This window comes from Anabrus simplex, chromosome 4 (assembly GCF_040414725.1).
Source record: "Anabrus simplex isolate iqAnaSimp1 chromosome 4, ASM4041472v1, whole genome shotgun sequence".
NCBI classification, from domain to species: domain Eukaryota; kingdom Metazoa; phylum Arthropoda; class Insecta; order Orthoptera; family Tettigoniidae; genus Anabrus; species Anabrus simplex.
The window spans coordinates 268816036-268841982 of NC_090268.1; positions in this window are offsets into that span (position 1 = coordinate 268816036).

The window sequence follows — 25947 nt, forward strand, 5'->3', positions numbered from 1 at the left end:
GATTGCAAGACCTTACCTATAGCAGACAATGACCACATTTTCGTGGTCATGAATTGCCATCTGAAGTTTAAGAAATTGAAGAAAGGAAGGAATGCAAGAAAATAGAAAATAGATAGGTTGAAATAAAAAAGTGTGTTGGATTATTTGAAGGAACATGCTGCACCCGGATTAAATGAGAAAAGGTGAAGGAAAAAATAGGTGAGGGATGGACAGTCGTGAAGGGATCAGTAGCACTGCTGACAACAAGTTAGAAAGAAAAGGTAAGAAGAAGTAAGAATCAATGGATAAATCGGGAGATATTAGACGTGACTGATGAACAGCGAAAATACAAGAATGTTCAACATGAGGAGGTCAGAAACGAATACAGGCGATTAAAGAATGAAGTAGATAGGAAGTACGGGATGGCTAGGGAAAATGGCTGAAAGAGAAGTACAGTATGTTAAACGTTGTATGGTTGTAGGAAAGGTAGATGCTGCATACAGGAAAATCAAGGAAACCTTTTTAGAAAAAAACTATGTGTATTAATATTAAGAGCTCAGATGGAAGACCACTTCTAGGGAAGGAAGTAAAGGCAGAAAGATTGCAGGAACTTATTATACAATTGTATCAAGGGAAAGAAGTAGACAATACTATTCTGAAACGAGAAGAGACTGTTGATGCTGATGAAACTGAAGACCCAGTTATGAGGTCAGAATTTGATAGATCTTCGGGAGTCCTAAATATGTGCAAGGTACCTGGAATTGATGACATACTCTCGGAATTACTGACTTTTTTAGGAGAAGCCAGCATGGCGATGTTATTCCATTTAGTATGTAAGATACATTTTACAAGAGAAAAGCCACAAAAGCAGGTGCTGGCAAGTGTGAAAACTACCGCACCATTAGTTTAGTATCACCCGCCTGCAAAATTTGAACTCGTATTATTTACAGAAGAATGGAAAGACAAGTTGAAGCTGAGTTGGAAGATCAGTTTGTCTTCAGAAGAAATGTAGGAACACGTGAAGCAATCCTGACTTTACGTCTGATCTTGTAGGATCTAATTAAGGAAAACAAGCCCACGTACATAGCATTCGCAGATCTAGAAAAGGCATTCGATAATGTTGATTTGACCAAGCTATTTGAGTTTCTGTAAGTGATAGGGATCAGATACCCAAAAAGAAGAATTATCTACTATTTGTACCAAAAATCAGACTGCAGAGATAAGAATCGAAGGCTATGAAAAGGGAGCATAAATCCAGAGAGAAGTAAGGCAAGGCCACAGTTTGTTCGCCCGCCCCCCCCCCCCCCTCCTTTGCAATGTTATTTAGAACAGTCGGTAAAGGAAATTGAAGAGTTATTTGCTATAGCAGTCACAATCCATGCAGAGGAATTGAAAACTCTGAGATTTTATGATGATATTGCTATTTTACCTTAGTCTGCAGATGATCTGGAGAAATTGCTGAATGGTATGGGCAGGGTGTTAAGAAAGGAGTACAATATTAAAATAAATAATTCCCAAACAAACGTAATGAAATGCAGTCGAATGAAGTCAAGTGATGCAGGAAATGAAGTCTTAGAGGAAGTAGATGAATATTTTTATTCGGGTATTAGCGTAACTGATGATGGCAGAAGTACGGAGGATAATATAAAATGAAGACTAGCAGAAGCAAGGAAGGCCCGTCCTAAGAAAAATTTGCTCACTTCGAGCATTGATATAGGAATTAGAAAGATGTTTTGAATGCTTTCGTCAGGAGCGTGGCTCTGTATGGAAGTGAAACATGGACGATCACTTGCTCAGAAAGAAAGATAATTGAAGCTTTTGAAATGTGGAGTTGCAGAAGAATGCTGAAGGTGAGATGGATATATCGAATTATTAATGAAGTGGTACTAAATCGAATCGATGACAGGAGAATAAGTTGGCGAAATTTGACCAGAAGAAGGGATAGAATGATAGGACACATCTTGAGACACCCAGGACTTGTTCCGCTGGTTTTCGAGGCAAGTGTAGACAGTAAAAACGGTAGGGATGGATCACGGTATGAATAGGACAAACAGGTTAGCGTAGATATAGGATGTAGTAGTTACGTAGAAATGAAAAGGTTAGCGGAGGATAGGTTCGGATTGAGAGCTGCATCAGACCAGTCTCTGAAATGTTGACACAAACAACAACATCTGTCGGAAACACAATAACAAATATATAATGCCTAGCTTGACACTGCTTGTCTCACAAGTGAAGCTTTCGTTGGTACCCCGACAATGGATTTGCCCTGTCGGCTCCAAACTTATCTCCAATGTTTCGTGATTGAGATGTCATAAGAGTTATAAGCATTACAAGTCACGGTCACCAACGAAAATCTGTGCAAGCACTAACTCTTCACATTCCTACGAACAGCCCCTAAACACCACCTTCCTACGAGTAAGGCTCAGGATATTTTTCCTCGTTACCTACATACAGTGATTCCTTGATCATTACTGCTAGATTTGAACAGTATATAGGCTGCGGTAGTTACTCACAGAGCAGGCAATTCGTAATGATACAAGTACTTAACTTCATCCAATGTGTAGTGGTACTTTTTTTTAAATTGACCCTGTGTGTATTTTCTAACTTTTATGTTATCCCTAAATTTTGATCAATGTAACTTTCTATTTCCTCCGGTACATTATTGAGAGAAAGTTTCGACATTCTTCGTTATTAAAAACAACGAACAGAATAACGATAACTGCAGACAATTCCACCCAGCTGAATCCTATCCTGTTCTTTTACGTATTTCAGTAAATAGCCAATGGAGGCGGAAGAAGGACACGTCTACAGAAATTGTCTGTTTAGGTACATTGTTGTAACTTGTATTTTGTGACTCAAAAATAATGAACACACAACACAGTGGCAATGCTACTATTATAAATCCACTGCTACCAACATATCTGTCCATATTTTCATAAGAAAAGCAATGTATATCCCAAAGTATGGTACCCTTATTCCTAAGAACAGCCCCAGACACCATCTTCCTCTGAGTAATGCTCTGGACAGTCTTCCTCGTCTATCGTATTAAGTTGGAGTGTTGTATGATTCAGCAGATTCTTATCTTAGTTAACGCTTTCTCCAAAAGATACTGAAATATGTGATCACTAGGGAGCGGATTTTTATGTAATTACATATTTTTCTTGCGTAAGTTTTAACGCAAGTTACGAAGTTCATTATTCCTATTGTGCATCCCCAAGTGTAAAAACTGAATCTTATTTCACATAAAGACACATATTTTCACAATTTTTTATGTAAATACATATTTTAAGAAAATCTATAATAAGCACATAAATCACCAATATTTGTTGATCAATAACATTTAAAATGCTTCTGTGTTATAAAACAATGCTCATATTTTCATTTTACGATTACGGTATTGTTTTTAACAGTGTATTTAACATAATTTATCTGAATGTTTCGGCTATTTATGGACTTCCCTCCATAAGTTCTAAAACTTGCTGGTCACTGGCTACGTCGTTACATTTAGACAGGGATTTGATTTGCTGCACAAGATGTTTCTTGCATGATGTCATTCCAACTCTTTATGAGTCAGCCCTCTCGGGTTTTGTTTATAGAATATCAGCGAAAGGCAATCACGGAGAGATAATGTGACGTAATTCCGTTACGACATGGGAGACTCGGAAGAATATTGCCCCACCATTAGGTAGTGGAATTTCATCACTTCTAAGAGTAAGGTTAGCTGTTCGGGTCCATATATCATTCCCGTGGTCGTGTGATTTTGTATGGATTTATAAGAAATATTTCCTTCAGTGTCCGCTGCATTTTTTTTATTGAAACAGTGATTCACCGTAAATGCGTGTGTCGTAATCTGCAAAATAATGCCAAAAGAGAAGTCGAGTACAAGGTCGCATCTTGAACAATATGTAGTGGAATTTAAAAGCATTTTCACTACCGATGGAAAAGTATTATTTTGCCAACCGTGTGGTAAAGCAGTACGTGCAGATCAACGTTCTCAAGTAATCCAGCATTTGTCTGGATATAAGCATACTGCAGCTGCTTCGCGTGTGCGTTCGCGACAATTACTAATAGCTGAACCAGCTACTTCAAATGCAGGCCCATCTAAATATTCCCAGTATTATTTAGATGTGTGCAGAGCATTTGTTTGCGCCGACATTCCTCTTGGTAAAATAAATAATCCGGGACTGAGAAATTTCCTAACAAAGTACATTAATTTTGAGCCTCCAGACGAATCCACATTAAGGAAAAACTATCTCCCAAAATGTTACGAAGAAACTTTACAGAGAATTCGGAGAGTATGTGATAGCGAAAAACTGTGGGTGAGCATTGACGAAACCACTGATTCAAGTGGCAGAAAAGTAGGAAATGTTGTAGTTGGTGTGTTGAAGAATGACAAAACTGCTTGCGAACATTCTTATTTGCTAGCGTGTAAAGAAATGCTTGCTGCAAACCACGTCACTGTAGCTAGGTTATTCAATGAAGCCATGAACGTACTTTGGCCAAAAGGTATAAAATACGACCATGTATTGCTTTTCCTTACTGACAGTTCAGCTTACATGAAAAAGGCAGCCGAAGGCCTTTCTGTGAGCTTTCCGAAAATGATACACGTAACTTGCGTTGTTCATGCTCTACACAGGTTATGTGAAACTGTGAGGGCACAGTATCCTCAAGTGGATAAATTAGTGTCTAATGGCAAAAAAAGTCTTCGTAAAAGCACCCTCAAGAATCGATCTAATTTAAAGAGAAAAACCCGGATCTTGCGCTTCCTCCTCAGCCTATTGTTACGCGGTGGGGTACCTGGCTTAGCGCTGTGGTATACTACGCAGACAATTTTGAAAGTTTTGCATCCGTTGTGAACGTGCTAGATAAAAACGACGCGTCGTCAATTAAGATTCTTCAAGAGATACTAAAAGACAGCTCTTTGAAAAATGATTTGGCTTTTATATCTGCCAAAAACTATACACATACTTGAAAAATCCACTAACCTGTTGTCCGAAACAGTGAAGGAAGTGCGCGCTGTTGAAAATAAATTAGATTCACTCCCGGCTTCGCAGGTACAGGGACTGTTAAAGGTCAAATATCAAAATTTGTTCAGGAAAAACAGAGGATTTCAAACAATGTGCCAAATTTCTAATGTATTAGAGGGTGCTCATGTTGGCGAAATTGTTGGTGTTATTGTTGGTGACATTCCTCTCTTTAACTATGCTCGTCTGACTTCCTGTGATGTGGAGCGATCGTTTTCGCAGTATAAGGCGTTCTTTAGAGATAATCGGCATGCATTTGTGATGGAGAAGTTGGAGATGACCTTTGTTGTTCACTGCAATTCTGAGACTACTTCTAGCAACTAATATTCCAGCGTGTGATGGGTGAGTACGAACTGGTACTATTTTTTTAAAGATGATAGGTTCCTTTTGCCATATTTAAGCAAATCATTACCTTTAAAAAATAACCATTCATAATATCTACTATGGAATATCAAAAATTAATATACCATACAGCACGTTTCCATACACAGACATCATTTTGCCTTAAGGAGCATGTTTGGTAGCACCATATTCTAATACAAAACATTATACTTATTTACTTCTTGAGCGCGAGTAGTTATGTGATATTTAAAGGAAAATAATTTCAATTTTTTATCACATACTTTTAAGTTTTCAGCACATAAAAAATAAATATTTTTCACATTTTTAGCACATAAAAATCCGCTCCCTAGTGATCACTATCTTTCTTTATTGACGTTTTGAGTGTAACAGGAGATAGAATTTTCAGGTTTCTTAGAGAGAGTTTGGATAAATCTGATAATTTTATAAACTCCGAAAAGTTTGGACACAGGGATTTGATATAACTGGCTGCATAATAAAGTTCCATTATGCACGTACTTCATCTACACATACTGCTGTATAGAAAAACATGTCTTTTCTTGGCAACTGGTTTCTTGAGAGAAGTAATTGATAAAAGTTACTTTCGAATCTCTGATGAGAGAAGAGTCCAGTAAACCTTCACATGTTTTTGGATTGTTACAATCTATCAGTCACTACTGATCTGCATTTAGGGCAGTCACCCAGGTCATAGATTCCCTAAGTGTTATTTTCCTAGCCTTTTCTTAAATTATTTCAAAGAAATTGGAAATTTATTGAACATCTACCTTGCTAAGTTATTGCAATCATTCCTATAAACGAATATTTGCTCCAATATGTCATCGCGATTTTCAACTTTATCTTCATACTGTAAACTTTCCTACTTTTAAAGACACCACTCAAAGTTATTCGCCTACTTTCATTCCACGCCATCTCTCCGCTGGTCTCGGAACTTACCAGTAAGTCTCGCAGCTCGTCTTTTTTCTCCCTAGTATTCCCAGCCCAAACTTAGCAAAAGTTTTGTAACGCTACTCTTGTTGGAAATCACTCAGAACAAATCGAACTGCTTTTCTTTTGATTTTTTCCAGTTCCTGAATCAAATATAATCCTGGTGAGGGTCCCATACACTGGAACCATACTCTATTTGAGGTCTTACCAGAGACGTATGCCTTATCCTTTACATCCTTACTACAACCCCTAAACACCCTCATAACCATGTGTAGAGATCTGAACGCTTCATTCTTACAATCCCATTTTATGTGGTTACCCGAATGAATAGCTTTCCTTATATTAACACCTAGTTACTTACAGTAATTAAAACTGAGAGGACTTTTCTTATTTATAAAACTCACAAAACCTGACGTTTAACCCCGTTTATCATCATACCATTGCCTGCTGTCCATCTCATAACATTATCGAGGTCATTTTGCAGTTGTTCACAATCTTGTAACTCATTATTCTATACAGAATAACATCATTTGCAAAAACAAAACATGAAGTTCCTATAATACTGCCATGAGGAATTCCCCTCTTAATTCTTACAGGACCAGGCGAGTTGGCCGTGCGGTTAGGAGCGCGCAGCTGTGAGATCGCATCCGGGAGATTGTGGGTTCGAATTCCACTGTCGACAGCCCTGAAGATGGTATCCGTGGTTTCACCATTTCCACACCAGGCAAATGCAGGCGCTGTTCCTTAATTAAGGCCACGGCCGCTTTCTTCCCATTCCCAGGCCTTTCCTGTCCCATCGTCGCCATAAGACCTATCTGTGTCGGTGCGACGTAAAGCAATTATCAAAAAAAGAATGATTACAGGGTCAGATAAAGCTTCGCCTACTCTAATTATCTGAAATCTATTTTCTAGAAATATAGCAACCCATTTAGTCATTCTTTAGAAATATAGCAACCCATTTAGTCATTCTTTTGTCTAGCCCTATTGACTCATTTCTGCCAGTAGTCTCCCATGGCCCACCCTATCAAATGCTTTAGACAGGTCAAGCCCGGTACAGTCCATTTCACCTCCTGAATCCAAGCTATCTGCTATATCTTGATGGAAATCTAGAAGTTGAGCTTCAGTGGAATAAACTGTCCTAAGCCAGAAATTCATTCTATCGAACCAGTTATTAGTTTCACAAACACGCCTAATGTAATCAGAAAAATGCGTTCCCACAGTTTACATGGAGCGCATGTCAACCTTACTGGCCTGTAATTTTCAGCTTTATGTCTATCTATCAACCTTTCTTTAATACACAGGGACTACTGTAGCAACTTTTCATTCATTTGGTAAAACGCCTTCATGCTAACAATAACAAAATCATCCAAATAATAATCATCTTCAAGTGTGGTACTATATCCCAATCCATTGTCTTTAGTATATCCTCAGACATTTTATCAATTCCAGCCGCTTTTCTAGTTTTCAACCTTTGTATTCTATTGCAAATATCATTGTCATCGTTTGTAAATTTTAATAATTCGTTACCATTAGTCACCTCCTTTATCTGTACATTATACTTGCAACCAACAATCATTACATACTGATGACTGAATACTTCTGTCCTTTCTAGATCCTCACGACACACTTCCCATGTTCGGTAATGATTCCTGGAATGTCCTTCTTGGAACCTGTTTCTGCCTTGAAGTACTCTTCCATTTTCACTAAAATTTGTATAGCTGGCTTCTTTGCTAGATTGAATTTCTTAGTAAGTTCTTTAAATTTCTCCTTACTTCCATAGCCATTTCTAAATCTATTTCTTTACAATCTGCACATCCTTCTTAGACTCTTCATTTCTCTGTTATAATAAGGCGGGTCTTTACCATTCCTTACCACCTTTAAAGGTACAAACCTGTTTTCACATTGTTCAATAATTGCTTTAAACCTATCCCAGAGTCTACTTAGATTTTATTTACCGTTTTCCACAGACCATAGTTATTTTTCAAAAAATCTCCTGCCTGCTTTATCAGCCATATGGTGCTGCCTAACAGACCTACTTTTAAGACTTTCCTTTCTATCACATTTTTAACTACCACAAAAACAGCTTCATCATCACTAATACCAAATATTACTTCGGCTTCTCTATAGAGCTCACCTGGTTTTAGCAGCACCACGTCCAGGAAGTTTTTCCCTCTAGTTGGATGATCACTTTCTGAGTCTGCTGTATTTTCCATATTATCTTATTTTTCCATTTGTTAGTCATGCTTTCTGTCGTTCGCATTACCTTCCCAATTGACATTTGGTAAATTCAGATCTCCCGCTACAATCACATTCCTTTCTATGTCGTTTCCCATATAGTTGATTATATTATGAAATAATTCTGAATCAACGTCAGCGTCTGTACACTCAAAATATATCAAGCCTTACACCTAGAATTTATTATTTGTCATCTTTAACTTTTTTGTAGATTACAAATTCTTCTTTCACCAGAATTCTCTCTCGTATAGTTATCAAACTGAAGAAATTTTTTTCTATCTTCAGAAATTTCTAAATGTATGCCCTTGTACTTCACCAGGAAATTTACTACAAGAACAATCCAAAGTAACCAAAAACGATTTATGTTTCACTGGTTTGTTTGAAGAACTAGTAGGGAGTTGATACAGTTGCTTGCTATACACATGAAACATTTGCTAAGCAATGTATGCCAACCAAAGTTTCGGGCTTTACATTTGAAAGAATGGAGTATTCTAAAGTGTGTTTTCCGAAAACTGGGAACGTTTAACAGTATTCCACTTCTTTCTTATATAGCCTCAAATTAACTTTCATATTGCCCCAGGTAGGACATTTATAATTAACATTTTCTCCAGAATGTACTCCTGCTATTTCACTGCAACGTTTCACATTAAAAGCAACAAAACTAAAATGACTACCGGTTTAGAACCAATGATCTTATTGTCGAGAGCCGACAAGTATTAACTTGTAGGAAAAGAATCAAAGTGGACATCATATTTTCGAAGTGATTGGAAGGTGCAGTTGACCCATTAAAACCTTGTTCTGCAAAATTTAATTCAATGTCCTCTTCGCGAGACGTGGAATAGAAAATAAATCTACGTTTTATCTCTCAGATTGAATGCTTTAATCGACTACACTGTAACAACAATTCTAATTTCAATGTATTCACAAGAAAAGTAAAACTTAATGAGATGCGGTCGGTTCTTTGTACTGCGCCGGACATCGCGATGGTGGTCATTAGAGAAGCAATGTGCATAATGCCTACTGAGGACGTACAAATAATTTGAACTGTTCTAATCAGACGTCAGTGATTCCTGACACATTCCTTACACGGGTGGAGGACATTAACAGGTTGTCAGTCTGTCTGTGGGAGGAGCCCTTTACAGTCTCTGCGGAAGAGACTGTTGTTCTCAAACTTCGAAACATACGAGTCTTGGGGCATAAGTCATGGCAACTACTTTATTTCTCACATCTCCACTGTACTACCACACAATGGTCATATATCCTGGAGAGCATGACACTCATATTACGTGGGCACTGCACGAGATGGGGGTGTATTGGACAAGTGCCACTCACAGGGCGATGGGACAGTAGTAGTGAGTAAGTCTCCCTTCAGAATGGATGTGACGAGGCAAAAACAGCGTTGAAAGTACTGGAACGCTCACGGTCGGACTTGTTTCTGTGCGATTTTGATCTCATCTCCATAATGGAGGAACCATTGCGTGGGAGACAGTTTGTGACACGAGAGGACATTGTGAAACATGAGATTGCAAAATTCACGCATGGCGAGGTGACTGGTATCCGACATCTCCTGCATCATTGGCAACGAGTTGTGGATACTACTTTGGGGTTTACCTTAAAGGTTACTGTACTCTCTGAGAATAACATTGTAATTATTAGGCATGTGAAATGTGAAATGAGAGACATATTCCTTACACGGGTGGAGGACATTAACAGGTTGTCAGTCAGTCTGTGGGAGGAGCCCTTTACATAGTCTTTGCGGAAGAGACTGTTGTTCTCAAACTTCGAAACATACGAGTCTTACTATACATTACTATACAATAACAATATTTGCAAACAAGCAGAAGAAAACATAACAATAACAGAGATTGTTTCTCAAATGCATTTTTGAACGAGTCTTATTGTACGGAATTTTCATTAATATTCACAAGTAAACAGGAAAATAGAACTTAATTCATAGATCGAGTAAATATTTTGAAGGAATGTTTTATTTACGAATCTATCAATAATAATCACAAGTAAAACAATAGTGTTGTGTGTGTCCTCCGCCGCCTGCAAGCTCCGCAACCCGCCCAGCATCGATGCTTCTAGATACCACGAGGAGTGGACTGCTGCGCGCTGACGTAATCGTGTGTGACGTCAGTCAGCGGATACAAATTGGGCGACGTCTTCTCCACTGCAGGCACTCCCACAGTGTTCAGCGATCAGACTACACCGTATGTCAGACACGGAAGTACCCTCTTACAAAAGTGTTCTAAACAGGTGGACGAATTCTGGTCGAGAGGTTTCACCCCAAGACATCTCCGCCTCAAGTATCCTGCCTCCCGTATCACCGACATGCGTCCTGTCCTAGCTTTCTGCTACTCATGAACTTTACCACAAGTTCCCTGCAAATTCTCCAACTTCGTCCTAGCATTCTGCTACCACGAACTTTAATCCAAGTTCGCTGTATAATTCTATAAACTACAGATAGCCATCAGCTATCACGGACATTCGTTGCTTCAAGCGTCCTATCTTATCAAGATAGACAGCACTGTACATATGAACATTAATATGTATGATTGTATTATTTTCACAGACCATCAGTCTACTAGTTTATGTCATTATTTAACGTGTACAGCGCTTCAAGCTTCAAGTTAGTTTTCGTTCCTTTTTTGTATATACTGTGTAAAGATTTACAAATAACAAACTTTTATGTTGTGCTTTGTATATCGAGTTCCTTGTATACAACAAATATAACTTGCTTCATAAATACATTTTAAAATATATTAGCGTAATGTATACTGTGCATTTCATGATACAAAATGTGAAAATATCTAACACCAGATTACCGCCTGAACAGTCTCCATTGGGAAAGGTAGTTCTCTGAAGGAATGCTCCCTTTCTAATCTCATTTTTTGATTAAAAAAACTACCATCTCCAGATTTAACGCTTTAGCAACCTTCGAACACTACCAAACTTCACGTTTTAAGGAGACTTAATATCTAGGAGGACAATGGGGGGAGGGGCGAAATGGCACTCTGCCCATCTAAGATAGATACCAGTGATTGATAAAGGCCCTGTGTTGTCCACCTGCTGAAGCGAAAGGAACAAAGGCCAGATTTCTAGAAAGCAAATGTGAACAATGTAAAAACAATAAAATACAAATCAACACACTTGAAAATATAGAAGTTGAGCAGCGGAATGGGAAGAAAGCAACAATAAGTATAAAAGGAAAAGAAAAATAACGTAACAAATGTAGTGAAGGGGAAATCCAATAAAACTATAATAGATGTAGTTGAAATGCTGTTGAATATAATTCCTGAATTTTTGAACCATATTCTTAAAATTGTTCATCAGTACAGGACCAGTTTTGAATTCAAACAAAAGCTTCAAGGCAATTATGTTTTGTTTTACGTTGACGTCAGTGAAAATTATGTGTGTAAATACGCGCAAGAAGTACAAAGTGTGCATTACGGCGGATCGGATCAGCAAATCACTTTACACACTGGTGTGGCCTACGTCAAGCCTCATGATCAATCAACTGAAGTCATCGCTTTCTGTACTCCTTCTGAGAATTTAAAACTCGATGCTCCGGCTATTGGGATTCATGTTGAAAATATTTGACTTACTTGGAAGAATAAAAAATGAAAAGATTGCAAATTTACATTTTTGACTGATAGCCCTTCGACTGGATTAGTCATATGTGGTTTTTTATTTTTATGAAAGAGATTTTGAGCAAATTTTGCACAAATAGTTTGACCTGGAATTACTCTGAGAGTGGCCACGGGAAAGGGGCACCCGATGGAGTAGGTAGCACTCTCAAGACGACTGCTGACAGGCTTATTGCCGAAGGGAGAGACCTAGCAACTTTTCAAAGTCTCTTTTCAGCTATGAAAGAATATACTAAAATCGACCTGTTTTCAGTATCATCTGAAGAAATTGAAAGGATCGACACACCGGGTTTGCAAGCTTTTAAAAGTGCAATGATGTGCCACCAAGTAAGTTTGGGTAAAAGGCCATTAAATTAAATATGCGTCAACTACTGTAAGTTGCTTCAAGTGCTCAGCAGAAGCAAAATGTACGCATTATCATCTGGGAGTCTACAGCGCTGAGCCTCCAGATAAGGACAACTGTATCTTTTTTGTAATCTAGTACTCCAAACTTAATCCTTTTCAATTATATAAAAATGTTGCATTTTTAATCATTTAAGAAAAAAATAACAATGTACTAAATTTTACTACCAAATATAATGTTCAATGTGGTAGTTACAACTTCATCTTTAATTGGTTAGTAAAAGTCTTCAATAAAACCATTTAAATTAAACTTTACACTTCTTCTTCTTTTCGTTTCAGCCATCTATGAGCTACGATTACGCAACTTCATTGCTTTCTCAAGTTCTTTCTCCTTCCTCTTTCGCCAGTATTCCTTCATCCATTGGCTTGCTCGTACTCGTTCTTCTGCCGAGAATACTGTATTCTTCCTCGTTTTCTCATCAGTTAGGTCCTTCACCTCCGCAACTCTGTGCCTGAAGATTTTTCTTTGTTATATCTTCTGCCGTGATCCTACATTTTTCTAAATCTCGGTGGACTTCTTTTACCCATGGAACTTGTCTTCCTGTTCTCCTGGAAGGTGAGGATCCCGTTGGCGAGTCTCTCCGATTCCATCCTTTTAATATGTCCGTAGAACGTCAATCTCCTCTTTTTCATTGTGGTGGTGATGTTTTCAAATTGTTGGTATAGTTCTCGGTTTGGTCTCATGCGAAAACACTTTACACTATTTAATAACAAAAATGAAAATTTACAAAAGTAATTCTCAATGTCACATGGAGATACGAATACACCCGAATATTCCGGCGTCATATGTACTGTCTGAAATGATCTTAAAATTCTGCAATGGAGTGTTGCTTCACCCTCCTCAACAGTCGCGTGCACCGAAGGCTTTGCTTAAACCCTCATAAAGAAGTCTAACGTGTTTAGATCAGGTGATCGTGAATTCCAGGAAAGTTAGCATTTCCGGACCTATGTCCATATATTCTCTTTTCCGGCTCTGTATGTGAGGAATCCAACTCTTAAATTATGCTGTGTATTTTTCAAACACTCTCTATAGTACACCTCGAAGAGATGTTAAGTACAGAACAATGATTGCTAGCTGGACACCGGTGAAATCCGAAACCACGACCTTCCTAATGTGCTTCGGTTGCTCCATTCAATTGAATTATAGGTGAGTAAGTCACATTTATTCTATTGGAAAGGTTCCAATCTACAGGTCTGGCACAACTGCTATCACAGCTAGTAGAATTCTGTATTTCAAAATAATTGTCAAAATAAAATAAAATAAGCATTAAGTAAATAATGAAGGGTAGGATAATGTTTGTCCCAGAATACAGTATATAACACTATTTAACATCTAGGACAAAAAGTGATAATTTGGAAAATGAGTATAAACGCTTCTTCGGTTTAATTATGATGATGTGACAAACTAAGTATTGAAAATCCACAGCCTGTTTCCAGTCATTCGACCGGGTCAGGGACGGAATGAATGAAGCCCCCATCTTGCGGCGAGGATGCGAATTGTGCCGGTTGCCGAAGCCTGTCACAGTCCTCTGAGGCAATGATTTATGACTGACAGATGAAATGAAATGATATTGGAGAGTATTGCTGGAATGAAAGATGACAGGGAAAACCGGAGTACCTGGAGAAAAAACTGTCGCGCCTCCGCTTTGTCCAGCACAAATCTCACATGGAGTGACAGGGATTTGAACCACGGTACCCAGCGGTGAGAGGTCGGCGCGCTGCCACCTGAGCCACGGAGGCTCAAAGTAAGTATTGTAAAAGAATAATCAAATACATGTATCGAAAACCAATTTGGATTTCAGTATTTATGAATATCGCTTCTCACTTTCGGGTAATCCGAAGCTGGGTGATGGGAGTAACATCGCGGCCAACTCACTCGGTGTTGGAATACTTTTACTCACGTGTATCACGTGCTAATGGCTAAGAAACATTACAAGCGGTAAGGTATCTGGTATTGACCGTCTGGCATAAGCACAAAGACTGTAAAAATAATGTACATTCTGTATAATAGCGAGTAAGCGTGATATCTCCTTCGTATGTAAAACATTCTCAATATACGGCAGTAAACAATGGGACTGTTTATGGATTATTCCATTACTACTATGACATTACTGACATGTAAATCTCCGGTTTGTTATGCACTGCACATTCTCATTTTTATAACCGCATACATCCCAGTAATTGAAGTTCAGCGCAACAATCATTAGTACACTTGGCGCATAGTGAGACACTTCTGAAATACATGAACCAAAAACCCATTCTTAACGCTACAAAAAACCTGTTCTCGTATACACTTTAAAAGTACCAACAAAGACAACAAACATCACCATGTCAATTAAGGTAGACTGTGTTCAGTCATTAGTTGAACGGCCAGTCACTCATGATTGTTTAATTATCCAGCTGCATCAGAGACTCGCAGCAATGCTGCTTGCGACTGTTCGAAGAAGTATTACAATTGGACCATTAGTCTAACCATAACGGGGAATCTCGATCACTTGCCGTGAATATTAATGGCAAATCTTACTATTTTCTTTAAGAATATGAATAGTGGGAGTATTTTTCTCCAGTTTGTATTCTTACGGGCTCTTTGAAATGTCTTCCACTTGACATGAAATGCCAACGTTATTCGAAACACGCTCTCTAATTATTGTTATTCGTATGTCACGTCAATGCATCGCACATCAGGACTGACAAGTACACACTAACCGAAGAGTTAAATGGCATTTATCAAGCTAAAATGTTCAGTATATTTTCAGTCGAATGTTTACTGTATGGAATAATTATTACCTTATTGGTACTAGAAGCAAAAAGAGAGAAACTACAGTGGAAATCACAGCAGGTTACAAAAATATATAATTTTAAGTACATGCCATATAGGGTGTCTGGAAAATGTCATATAAGGAGGCCAGTACTGGAATTCGTGGAGTTTTCTAAGTTTTGAAGGTTTGCCAGGTGTTTCGAAGCGCCAGAATTGGCTGTTACATTTTGGGCATCTGGCAACATCGCATCAGAATCTAGGTACTCTTACTACTCTTGCTGCAATACAATAGGAGCACAGCAGTCGGAGTGCTGCTACTTAAGTTCAATGGTAATGCACTTTTTCTTTCTTTTTTTTTTCTTGCTAGGGGCTTTACGTCGCACCGACACAGATAGGTTTTATGGCGACGATAGGATAGGAAAGGCCTAGGAGTTGGAAGGAAGCGGCCGTGGCCTTAATTAAGGTACAGCCCCAGCATTTGCCTGGTGTGAAAATGGGAAACCACGGAAAACCATTTTCAGGGCTGCCGATAGTGGGATTCGAACCTACTATCTCCCGGATGCAAGCTCACAGCCGCGCGCCTCTACGCGCACGGCCAACTCGCCCGGTAACGCACTTTTGGCGGTCCCCGTGGTGTAGGGGTAACGTGCCTGCCCCTTGCCCGGAGGCCCCGGGTTCTATTCCCGGCCAGGTCAGGGATTTTTACCTGGACCTGAGGGCTGGTTCGAGGTCCACTCAGCCTAGGTGATTAGAATTGAGGAGCTATTTGACGGTGAGATAGCGACCCCGGTCTAGAAAACCAAGAATAACGGCCGAGAGGATTCGTCGTGTTGACCACACGACACCTCGTAATCTGCAGGCCTTCGGGCTGAGCAGCGGTCGCTTGGTAGGCCAAGGCCCTTCAAGGGCTGTAGTATCATGGGGTTTGGTTTGGTTTGGTTTGGTAAGGCACTTTTACATTACGTTTACAGTTCAAACCTCCGAAATACTTTTCAGTAACATTTTATTTTTAATTGTTTTACACAATTTAGCTTATTTATTCTCTTCTTGTCGTTTTATCTTCACAGACTTGTAACTTTGCACATTGATATAAACTAACGCCGATACAATTGTTTCTCTAATGAAGATGATTTTCCGTGCTTCCCCATTTTCACACCAGGCAAATATTGTGGCTGCACCTTAATAAATTAAGGTCACGAACGTTTCCTTCCCGCTTCTAGCCCTTGCCTATCCCACTGCTGCCATAAAACATATCTGTGTCGGTGCGACGTAAACTTGTAAAAAAGAAAAAATCCCTAATGAGCATCAATACATTTTGTAATGTACAGATACGAAATGAACATTCAAGTATCACAACAATTAGAAACTTATGTAGTAATAATAATGATAATACGAAAAATGGTTTGTTAACACGAAGAAGGATGTGCAAGAAATGAACGTCACACATCAAGACATCCACAATAGAACCAAGTTCAGAAAAATGTCCCACACATTTAAGGGTTTCCTAGAGCCAGAAACAGCGACCTAGAAGAAACAACAATGGACTGCTGAAAGGAAAGAAGCAGCAAACAGGAGGATGAAGGAGTACTGGCGCCAAAGAAAATTTAAATCATGAGTTATTTACGTGGTCCACAGCTGGCCAAAATCGATAAAATAAGAATGAAAATAATACAGTAGACCCCCAGGTAATCTCAAATAATTGAGGCTGTAGTGTGTTCGGATTCAGAAATGTTCGTATTATCTGAATAAAATGTAGTACTGTATTCTTCATTGACATTACTCTACTTAGAACAGTACGCTACTCCAACGCCGACCGTCGTAATCTCTATGCGACGCTGGCTTAAAACTGCAACATCAAGCAGGCTTGATTGTTTACGCCGAAAGATGAATATTTTTTTCCAGTTATGTGAAACTTACTGATTTTTCATAGAAATGTGAAAGTTACGTGGGTGGACAATACGATTTGTGAGTACTGACATGGACATGTAAAGAAAAACTAATTCTGTAGGGCTGTTAAAGATCTAGAAGCTCTGCTACTTAGGTCATATCATGAGGCACCCGGAATACTCCTGAAAATTATAATACAGTATCCAAAAAGTTTTGAATATAATCGTCTCACACATTGTATGTCACGGTACTTGAAATATGTTTACCAATATCTGAGGCACATGGTGACATTAAATCCAGATCAGGTTTGTAATTTGTCTGATACGAGGAATTTGTCGGTTTAACCATGTAACTTGTAAGGTAGGTGGTGAACAGAGAGTACGTGAAGGACTGAAGTAAACATGTCAAGAATACCATTTGCTGCTACTGAGTGTATTCGAATTGTGACCCGCTGCAAGAAGGGTGCCACCTTTTGTGTTGAAGTGAGTCAGACTGATGCTCGCATGGTTTGTAAAAAGTTCAGGGAGACGCGAACAGTTGCTGATCGACAACGAATGGTACACCCACTGGCGGATAGGTTTCTTTTTATTACTTTAAGCACGTTTTAGGGTTAATGGTACTGTCACCTCGTTCCACCAGGAGCTTCGGAGGGCCACCGAAATGAATGTGTCAGGTACTGTGTGAAATTGACTGCACGATAGAGGGCTAACATTAAGGAGGTCTGAGCCTTAAGCTCCTCTTAAACCACGCCATAAGATGATTATTTTCGTTAGATAACTATTAATTGTCCATGGCGTCAGGAACAGTGGAGACGTATGCTCTTTTTCTGATGAGCTTGCATCGATACAGCAGCATTAGAGTCCAAGGATGATCCGGTGAGAGTTTGAACATGATCGGGGAGGTATAGAGGGACGACATTCTCCAACCTGTAGTTAATTGGATTTTCTGCCACTATGGGTGGGGGCGTTTTACACTGTTGCGTGATAACGCTCATGCCCATCGAGCGTAGGTGGTCAATTTGTTCTTCGAGACGCATGGCATAAGTAAATGGCGTGGCCGGTATATTCTGCGGGCCTGAACTGTGTTGAACATGCATGGCCTGAACAGAGGAGAACAATTCTCCACGGTCCTAAGTCTCCTGTAAATATTTAGAAACTGACTGATGCTGTTATCCAAGAATTATATACTCTTCCCCAAACTATCTAGATTATCTGGTGCTGAGTGTGCCTCGTCGTATTCAAGTATGCATCGGGGCCCGAGGTGATTGTACGGTATTGATCTACAAATAGTGAGCGATAATTTTGTGTTCAAAATCCCTCACAACCAATTTTGTGTTTTTGTTGCATTTCTGTTGCTTTTACATAGCTGAATGCAAGTTTATTTTTATATATAGGGCCTGCCGTGTGTAATATACACAATACGTATATTTATAAAAATAAAAATTGCATTAAACGAGAAGGTGTAAAACTTGTTTTTAGCAATACAAAAGAAAATCAGTCGAAACATTCTTCCCAGTAAAATAACCCACACATCATTGGCGGATCTACAGTAATTGTTCGAAGTTGCACACATTACAAAAAAAAAACATATGTCAAGGCGTCGAATAAGTGCAATCCACATGTTCAACATCATTTCTGCGTTAAACTGAAGCAATGCCAGCAAAAAACCGTCGTGTTGGCGCGAAAATATTTTCGGGTTGGTTGGTTTTCACACACAACCTACTTCAGATGACCCCACAGGTAAAATCAAGGGGATTTAAAACTAGAGATCTGGTAAGAAATAGTACGGAATTATCATGACCAATCCAACGATCTCGACAAGTTACGTTGAAATGCCGCTCAGTCCGATGGTATTTCAAACTGATCAAATACACCAGGTTCATGTCAATAAATTTACTGCATGAAGAAGAACCTTTCCAGGAACAAGTTTTAATGTCTCCGAAATCCTGAATAAGTGGTCAAAATACCAAGGGTATCAGATTAATGAAATAAAAATATCAAAACTATTATTATTATTATTATTATTATTATTATTATTATTATTATTATTATTATTATTATTATTATTATTATTATTATTATTATTATTATTAAATTTACCTGTATTTAACCATAAAAAGTATTTTGTTGGGGGAGGAATTATAAAATAACGCTACCTTAAATTTAGTAAATTTTTATTTAGAAAAGTTGCCTAAACAAAGTGTTGCCTGATTAAAATGCATTCATTACCATTCATACACAGGTTTTCAAAAATCGAATAAAGGCAGGAAACTATTTATAATATTCTTACTTTTTTAGAACTAAATGAGAATTCCACTGTTGAATATTTACAGGATACTTTTCATTTTATCAATATCGTCTGGCTTCTTGGCTGAATGTTCAGAATAGTGACCGTTCTGTTCACAGGTCCTGGGTATCAGTGTTCTTTTTCTATACTAATCTATACTAAGATAAAGAGGTAAAGTTCGTTTGTATGTAAGGGCTAACCACAGGAGCTACCGACCGATTCAAAAAATTATTTTACTATTGAAAATATGCATTATCCCTGAGGTATATGGGCTGCATTTAATTTTCAAAACAATTCAAGGGGGGTACGGAGAGAGATATAAAAATACTAGGCTAAAATTGGAGAAATATCGAATTTGATGTATAAGGACGAGACAAAGCTCAATTTAAGCCCTTTGACGCAAAGAACAAGACTCGATTAGCCCTACGGGCCCAAAAACCATGTTTTAAGGCCCTAAAACCAACCGTTATGGAGATATTGGCACCACACTACCCCTGCTCTAGGAATCGGATATAAAAATGAACTGCCGTAAACACGGCAACGTCAACTCCAAGATTTTACAGCAGCGAGGTTATCTACAATATCTCACAAAAACCTAACATGTTACAGACATGAAAACAAGTATTTAGAATCTCCTTTAAAAATAAAATAGCATAAATTTTGTTTTCAGAAAATCCACTTAAAGGGTTATTGTGGGGGGGGGGGGGAGCGGAGGTGAAAAGAAGTGAGGAAGGATTTGAATTATTTATATTGACCCTATTTTACGGCTGGATGCCCTTCCTGACGCCACCGTTTGTGTATGGATGTAACTACTATTGCGTGTTCCTGTTGTGGTTGGTAAAGTGGTGTGTTGAGTGAATATGAAAAGAAGAGTATTGGGACAAACAAAAATAACCTGTCTCCGAGACAGAAGAATTAATCACACGCGATTTCATTCCCCGACTCAACCAGGAATCGAACCAGAAACCTTGTGAATCGAAGGCTACAAGGCTGACCACTCAGCCAAGGAGTGGGGCCGTTTTTAAAATGAGTATATCTCATAAACTTAACATGTTACAGACGTGAAAATCGGTATTTGGAATCCCCTTTAGTAATAATGAAACCCTTTCCTTTTTTTAAGACTTAAAAGAGGACCGTTTCTGAGATGTAGAGTTCCATGTCGCATGTTTCAGATTTAGCTCTGCCAGTATCTTGGCCATCTTAGCTTTAAAAGGCAATGCCACAAACGTGATTTACAAAGAGGTTCTGAGATAAATGTAATGCAATTTTTCGGCGAGTTTTTGTACTTTAGGGATTTTCAGATAATGTCTTAGTGCAGTACCGAGGAATAAATAATTTTTATCAACTTACGAAATCCTCGCGAGTTAAGCCGTGGGTAACAGTTGTTAATATGTAAAGAGGTAAACTTTGTTTGTATGTAATGGCTAATCTCAGGAACTACTGGACCGATTCTAAGAAGAAACATTATCGTTGAGGAACATGGGCTGTATTTTATTTTAAAAACAATTCGTGGGTGGGGGTGGCGGGGTGTGCCAAGGAGGGGGGGAGAGAAATAAAAATAAAAATAGGACAAATATAGAATTTTGTCGTACAAGGACGAGACAAAGCTCATTTTAAGCCCCTTGACGCAAAGAACAAAAATTGGTAGGCCCCCGGGCCCGAGAACCATTTTTTAAGGCCCTAGAACCAACCGTTTAGAAGATATTGACACCACACTACCCCTGCTCTAGGAATCGGATAAAGAAATGAACTGTCGTAACCATGGCAACGTCAGCTCTAGGATTCTACAGCAGCGGGATTATTCATGTACGTTTGGGCACAGCTGCCAACCAAAGTTGGATCACATATAATTTACTATTTGGAAAAAGATATACTGTTGTATAAGACACTGACAGGACTCCATTGTGTGGCGATGGAATGGAGATGAAGTATAAAAATAATAAAAAACCACCTACATTAATGTAGAATCCATAGTTTTTGGAGTCACTGAGGTGAATGGTCACACTCCAGATATAATTTAACTCCATGATCAGCCCCATTGGCACGGCGGTGAGAAGGGGTGGAAAAGAATATATCCAAAATAAAGAAATTAAATTTTGGGTTGTATTTATATTACAGTGTAAGTGCTCACTAAGGTAGGATTTTTGTGTATCACATCGGTAAGGGAGCGGAAAGGGGGGTAAATTTTTTAAATGGGTGTATCTCAAAAACTTAACAGTTTGAAAACATAAAAATCGGTGTCTGAAATCTCCTTTAAAAATGAAGAAATAGTTTTTTTTTTGAAAATCCACTTATGGGGGTTAAAAATAATTGAAACGTGGGTTGAATACTTTTCATGAGGATACTTATGTCTCAAAAACTGAAGAAGTTCTAGGCGTGAAAATTGGTACGTTGTATCCCCTTTTAAAATAAAGAAGCACGTATATTTTTCGGGTAAAATACTTAAGGGTGATTTGAAAGAAGTGAAAAAGAGGGTGATTTTTTTTAGTGAGTATATCTCCAACATTTAACATGTTACAGACTTGAAAACTGATACCTGGTTTCTCCTTTAAAAGTAAAGAAACACGAATCTTTCTTTTTGGAAATCCACTTACGGGGGTGAAAAGACTGGAAAAGTGGTAATTTTTTTAACTGGGATACTTATATCTCAAGAAGTGAGTATATTACAGACTTAAAAATTGGTACTTGAAATCTCCTTTAAAAATAAAGAAATACGTACTTTTTTGTTTTCGGAAAATACAATTAAGGAGGGGAATTGAAAATGTGGATAAATATTTAAAATGAACATATTTAAAGAACGTAATATGTTCCAGACGTGAAAACTGGTATTTGCATTCTTCTTTAAAAATAAAGAAACATGTATTACTTTGTTTTCGGAAAATCCACTTAAGGGGGCGACAAGGAATGAAAATGGGTTTTAATCCTTTAATTGGGATACAATGACTGAGTATGTTATAGTCTTAAAAATTGGTATTTGGAACACATCTTTATTTGTTTTCGGAAAATCCATTTAAGGGGGTGAAAAACCAAAAAAAAAAAGCGGTTGATAATTTTTATGAGGATACTTATATCTTAAAACTGAACATTTTACAGACATGAAAACTGATACATGGTATCTCCTTTAAAAATACAGAAACACGTATTTTTCGTTTTCGGAAAATCGACGAGAGGGGTGGGGCCAAATAAGTGAAAAAAGGAGTTGAATTCTGATTATGAGGATATTTATATTTCAAAAACTGAATTGCTACGGACGTGAATATTGGTATTTGGAATCCTTTAAAAATTAAACAGCACATTTTTTTCTTGATGTTTCTCACATTTACAACTCTATGTCCCTTGTTCTAGAGTTAGCTCTGAAACTCTATTTTTCTTTAGTTTTTATACTTTAGGAATTTCCGTATAATGTCTTAGCGCAGTACCGATGAATGATTACTTTTATCAAATTACGAAATCCATGCGAGCGAAGCCGCGGCTAACAGCAAGTAATAGATATCTTAATGTTCAAGCAACACATCACACTACAATCCGGCTTCTTGGTTCAATTATCAACGTAGTCGCCTTCGGTTCAGAATAATAATTTTATTAATTTTTTACTTCCCACTAACTAACTTTACTGTTTTCTGAGAAGCCGAGGTGCCGAAATTTTGTCCCGCAGGAGTTCTTACGTACATCTACCAACAACATGCTGACATATTTAAGCACACTCAAATACCACCGGACTTAGCCAGGTTCGAACCTGCCAAGTTGGGCTCAGAAGGCCAGCACTCGCTCTACCATCTGAGCTAATCAGCCAGTCGATCAGAAGGACCAGCGTTCGATTCCCGGCCGGGTAGAAGATAGTTAATTTACTGTATATCGTTCGGGGGTGGGTTTTTATATGTCCGCAACATCCATGCAACTCACACACCACACCACCACTACAATAACACGCAGTCTCTATACACGGTAAATGCCACCCAACCTCGTTGGAAAAGGAATTAAATACATTTGCGTCTGTCTCTTGGTACACACCAGAGCAAAATGTATTTCCACCGAAGTTCGAAGCTGCTGAGGTATGGGTAGCGTGGATAATGATATTCAAAGAACGACTAGTGCGTTACATGTTACAAAACGTGCTATTCATAGGGCTGTTTGTGCTGCAATAGCACTTTCTGGTCCAGTGAGGGAAGCAATGGAAGACTACCTCAATTCTCACCGTGCCTACGACAGGGTATTTTGGCGCTGTCATTGGCTTCTGCGGTTTACCTATAATCACATTACCTCTGGTGGTGCTATTTGAGGTTACAACGTGCCTCCAGGCTGACGACCTAGCAGACAAAACATGAGACTACAGCAGGGATGGCAAACTTTTACCGACTAGCGTGTCAATTACATCTGTTATTTTCCTTTAAAAAAAACATAAAACCCCTCATTTGACATCAGGTTAGGTTAGGTTAGGCTAGGTTAGGTATTAGATCGCATAACAAATAAATCCATTCGACTGAATGTTTATTGCAAAAAATCACTGAAAATTACATTTTAAAAATTTAAAAAATAAGGTATATTTTGGCTTTAACCTAATACCCTTTGTAAAAATTATGGCCATAGAATTAATTGAGATTTGCTTCTTTATTAAAGAATAATGTTAAAATATGATATGTGGCTAGATTTTCGTCCTATTTATTACATGTTTAAAAAAACAAAATATGTAGTATATTGTCTAACGTGCGACAGAAATCGTGTCATAGGTTCGTCATCCCTGGCCTAGAGCATGTTGTTCTTATCAACATAACAAACTACCACGCAAAATGTCATACAAATATCTTGAATCCTTTTTGAGTTATGATGAAAACTATGTGTACACACGAAAGTGACAAAAAAGGTCAACAAACTTTTGACAGAATGGGATGTAGTAAGTGACAAACATGGACATGTTTACAAACATACATTTGAAAGTAGTGGACTTGATTACAGTATACTTACCACCAGATTAAAAATAAAGTAGGCTACATGCAATGAAGAAATCAATTGAATAATGCAATTTTGAGCTCTGAAGGCGTGTGCGATGTTTATTTATTTCTACTGATTTCAAATTAAAAATGAGGCTTAGAAGAAGCGAAGGATATTTCGCTCTCCTTTAACATCCTGTCGACGTGTGTGACGAACAAGGAAGAATCTTTTCCTAGCCGCTGTGAATGTCTGATACACCTTTGCTACAAGGATGCCTACAAAGAACATTGATTTGCATTGAATACACAAACTAATCTACGTCCAGCCTGTTGTGTCCCCGACAAGTACTGTAAACAAGTCACTTGAATTGCCGCCGACCAACGCTGACATACTGTAGGGACAGAATGGTAATAATTTGTCGCGGGATACAATTCAAGTTTATAGAGTAGAGTTTACAACAATCCCTTAAGTGGTTACCCCTGGTTATCAGTAACGACAGCTAGTTCTAAGACAGCAGCTTATTAAGTAAACACATTGTTATAATATGCAAAATACCGAGCTCGATAGCTGCAGTCGCTTAAGTGCGGCCATTATCCAGTATTCGGGAGATAGCGGGTTCGAACCCCACTGTCGGCAGCCCTGAAGATGGTTTCCCGTGGTTTCCCATTTTCGCACAAGGCGAATGCTGGGGCTGTACCTTAATTAAGGCCACGGCTGCTTCCTTCCCAGTCCCAGTGCTTTCCTGTCCCATCGTCGCCAAAAGACCTATCCGTGTCGGTACGACGTAAAGCCAATAGCAAAGAAAAATGCAAAACATTTCCTTCCGAAGGATTACTCAGCACAGTGATAAGAGGCAACTGGCTAATATTTTAGACAGAAAGATCACATTATTAATTCATTGCTTCTTATAAGAAGTAAGGTCCTATACTTGTTCGAAATGTCTGTCAATCAGTATCCAATCTGGCATAACTTTAAAAAAAGAAAGTTCCGTACTCCCTCTAAATACAATAAAAGTCATTTTACGAATCAATTCATACCTATTAGAAAAGCATGTATGCGTTACTTCGATTGACTTAAACCATGTACAAAGGCTGGAAAAAATGCAGAGGCAATATATGCTAATATTCGAAGCCACTTATTGTAGAACACCCGTACCTCTACAACTCGTCATTGTAATCGCTTGTAATATTGGGTTGATGAATAAGTTCCTGTGGTTCTTATATATTATTTTATTATTTTCTAAATTTTATTTTATTTTACTGTCACTGTCACGCATTGTAACTCACAATCACAATCACTCAGTGGTGTATTCACCTCCACAGCTTCTGCCAACGTTCAGGTAGCAGTTGAATGCCTCGCCTGTAGAACTGTTTTGGTTTTGACTGGAAGAAATCTGTTAGCCATTGTTCAAGAGAAGCTTCGTCAGGAAACACTTGCCCCTGAATGTGATTAGAAAGAGAACGGAAAGATGGACATCTGAGGGGAGAATTTCAGGGTATAAGGAGGATGAGGA